Below are 4,145 nucleotides of genomic sequence, written 5' to 3' on the forward strand. Positions count from 1 at the left end.
CCCACTCTGTCTCTGGTGAAGCCTCTCACTGCCCCTGAGTCTCTGGCCTGTATCCCAGTTCTGTATGCAAAAATAAATAAATCTTTAAAAAAAAACAAACTAATCTCACCAACTGTGCTTTACAATCCATTCTCTCCCATCTCGAGAACTGTATCAACTCCCCTGTTTCTGATACTTCTACCCTCTTCTTTTTACCTTCTGGCATGTAAATACATTTAATTTTTTTCACATCTCAAAACCCTTAACCTTCTTGTTACCATTTCTCACTTCTAAACATTTCTTGAAATTATCTGTCTTCACTGACTGAAACTCCTTACATTCTATATATCTCTTAACCCACCATAATCTACTTTCTGCTTCAATTCTCCAATAAAATTGCCTTTCTTAAGCTTATCAATAACTTCCTGTATTCTTCCTCTATTCTTAAGTTACTTGAATCTTCTGCTATACTCTTGGCACTGTGGACCATTCTTTCCTTGAAATGCTGCCTCTTCATTCAATGACCCCGTTCTTCCCACCTTTTCCTCCAGCTTTTGCAGATATCTGCTCATTTGTCTTAAAAAAAAAAAAAAGTGTAGAACATGGAATTCCTCCAAGATGTCTCCCAGTCTTCTCACACTTTTTGTACTTACCTTAATGTCCCCTCTCTCCCCCACCTTCAACTACCACTTGTACAATAGCTTTCACAGCCTAGATGCTCTCTTTAGGAGTTTCAGATCCTTCTGTTCACTTACCTACACAACACAACCTGTACACCACCAATTCATCACATTTATACTCCAAAGCTCTCCTCCCTATGCACCCTTCTGGGATGACATCATCCATCCATGCAGACTATCAAGAGAGTTCTCTCTTCCATAAGTCCGCAGAATTCAAGTAACCTCCAAGTTCTACAAACGCTCCTACGTGGTCCCTCATCTTTCCTACTGTTGCTTTGTAAGTTCAGGTCTTCATTCTCCAAAAAAACCAAACAACAGTCTTTCTTCTAGTAGAGAGACCTCTCTACTTATCCAGCTCATCATCCATCCTGCTTTTCAAAGAATCTAGCTAAAAAATACACTGTATCATATCACACCCCCATTCAAAATACAGTCAAAAAAGCTCTCAGCAGCTTTAAAGAATCAAATCTGAACTCCTTTGTTCAACTGCGCAAATCCTGTCAAGATGTACCCTCTCCCTCATTTGAGTTTCTAGCTTTACTTTCCCCAACCACATAACTAGTGCTCTCTACATCCAACAGCCTCAACTGCTTATAGAATTCTTGTACATTAGACTGTTTTGCAAAGATGTAGCTACATTTGAGTTATCCAGTAATGGTAGCCACATTCCATATATGGCTATTTGGCTAATATGACTAAGAAACCTGAATTTTAAGTTTCACTGAATCTAACAAATTTAAATTCAACTGGCCATGGGAAGTTATTGAGTTCCTTCAGGAGGACTTCTTAAGTGGGGATTCTTTTGCCTATAATACCATTCCTTCCATAATTCACCTTGCTAAGTCTTCACCAAAATTCACCTCAATGATTTCTTTTAGCCTTCCTGATTTTATGTCCCTCATCCACATTCTCAAAAACAATAAAGACATATGTACATATACATCTAATAGGGATTGTGTTACCTGCCTCTTCTCCTCACAATTAAAAGCTCTTTTATTTAAAAAACCTGGTCATCATCTTTTTTAGTATAAACCAGAACCTCACACAAAGTACACATTTACCACATATTATTAGGAAGCCAACAGATATCCAAGAGATATCATCTAAGTTTAGCACTGAAGTTACAGACAGTATCATGACTAAAAGAGAAATTTAGTTTTATTTTTGTTTTTTTTTTTTGCCTTTCAAAGATTTCTCTGTAATAAAGTAGCTGCTGGATATGTGTGAGAATGTCAAGAAGATAATGATATACATGTATGCAACCCTCAGGATGAGAGACTACTAGTAGGAAGGATGGAGATACATTTGTGAAATCATGTTACTCCAGCAGATTAAGTTAAAAGCAAGGCCTGCCAAACCATTCATTTTCTAATCTCACTTGCTAGAAATTATACAGAAGCAATCCCAATTCCCTTTGTTCCCCTGCTTTTCTTTTTCTTTTCACTTGAAGCATCTGCTTTAAATATTGGCATTCTAAAAAATGGTATTTCCACCAGTTTTAGCCATTGAGATATGCTTCTTTTTTTTTTTTAACCCCATCTGCTTCACCTGTTCCTTCTGTTAGCACTCCATTGTGTCCACTCTTAGCAGCCTGAGACTTAGCTCCTGTTTTACAGTCCATTCTCAATGCTACCCCATTCAACAAAAAACACCAACATTACGGTCCACTCTCAATGCTACCCCACTCAACAAAAAACGCCAATAAGCTCACTCCAGTTAAAGCAATTTCCAGGTCAGTGTCCTTTCTAGTGGCATCTCTTGTTCTCATCTATAAGTCACATTACCATCCTACAGACGCCTTTATTCTAGTTTTCTCACAGGTCTCTCACAATTAAGATTCTTCCTATTGTTCCTTTCTCTAGCATAAACGTTGTTTTCCATATTGCTTATCACTTCTATCAAATATACCCTTCATACTAATAGCTACAGTTATCTTATTCACTGAGGCTTGGCACTTTCCACATATTTCCATGACTAGTCCACAAGTAAAGGTTAACCCAGACTATCAGTAACACTCAGTATGTTACAGATGAAGAAGCCATGGCTCTGCTTAGTTTTTAAAATGTCCTGCCCAAAGTTACACTATGAGCAAGCAGCGGGGCCAAGCACTGAAGCCAGTTCTTCCAGGCTCCAAATAAAGCTTTTTGTCTTTCCATGTCAGTATACTTTCTCTACATGTGTCTCCAAGCACTCTATATGGTTTTGTTTTTTAATATGCCAGACTGAAACAGAGAATATACAAAACTTCTTTTCTCCTAGATTTTTAAACTCATGGGCATATAATATTAAGTCTTATACAACCACCTGATTTTGCTATTTGGTTTGGGTCCGCAGAGTCATACAAGAAAGGTATTCTGCAGGTTTTAAGACTAATGCATTTGCAATAGGCTGCTTCAGCATATGCTTTATTAGCTATGGGCTCTTAGTCTTACTTGAACAATAATAATAATAGCAGCTGCCACTTCCTATCTGTTATATGTCAGGATTTGCAGTAAGTGCTGTTCTCATTTATCCTTAAAGAACCCTATGAAGCAGGTAGATTATACTCACTTTACATATGAGAAACAGGTTCAGGGAGATTAAATCATTTGTCCTAGTTAATACTGCCAAGAAAGGGATGTAGAAACTCTCAAGTCCTTTGTTCTTAAATCTCTGAATTGCCTCAAATAGCTAATCATATAACCACCTCCTTTTATGGCTCCCCCACTCTTCTGCCAAAGAATTCTACAAATTCATGTCTGCCAGTCTAATTTGGGAAATACTCACAATAGCTGACACAAGAGGCCTTAGACCTTTAGCTTGTGGAAAAATTCTCAAGGTCACAATCCTCTTATGCTGCAACAAAGATTTAGGGGAAGGGTCAGTCTAGAAAAGTATAGAAGGAAGCAAGTGTAAATCCAGGAAGAGTAGCATAGGAAGAAGCAGTAAGCAGAAATGACCATAAGTTCTCAGGTCAGCAAGAAGCACTTAGTCTGAAGGTAAGACAGACAGGGAGGAAATAGCTCGGGAATCTCAGAGGAAGGAAGAGATTTGAGCAAAACAACCTTAAAGGGCCAGTAAAAAGGACTAAGGTTGGAATCAAAATCAGTGAAATCTGATTCAGAGGTCAATAACTCCCTTACTAGAATTCTATGTATAATAAATATCTAAAGTAATGTTTATGATATTCAGATAAAATGTTTATTACCTATTCTCCTGTAATTATTTCTGTCTGCAAATATCATCCCTAAATCCACAGACATGAAAATATGATAATATTGTACTCACTATTCAGAAAAAAAAGGCCTAAAAAGGAGATATTTTTTACTTTAGTTTCATAGCTAAATAGGGCACAGGTCCAAATCTAAGTCTATCTGACCCAGCAATAATGCTCTTCCTCTAAGACTCAGCCGCACTAGTAAACACACCCACAAGAAGAATTGTAAGTGTATTTGCAGGCTTGTTTAAGAACAGAGGCAACAGTACTAACTCAAATTATTTTTTTTT

At 37.4% G+C, this 4,145-nt stretch overlaps 1 protein-coding gene across 1 annotated transcript in view; it reads right to left on the reverse strand.

Moving 5' to 3' along the window:
• The window catches only part of ULK2 (unc-51 like autophagy activating kinase 2), a 75,395-nt gene that overhangs the window by 41,400 nt on the left and 29,850 nt on the right, over nucleotides 1–4,145 (reverse strand). The window lies entirely within an intron of this gene.

Source organism: Condylura cristata, unplaced genomic scaffold (assembly GCF_000260355.1).
Source record: "Condylura cristata isolate star-nosed mole 26May11 unplaced genomic scaffold, ConCri1.0 scaffold00017, whole genome shotgun sequence".
Taxonomy (NCBI): Eukaryota; Metazoa; Chordata; class Mammalia; order Eulipotyphla; family Talpidae; genus Condylura; species Condylura cristata.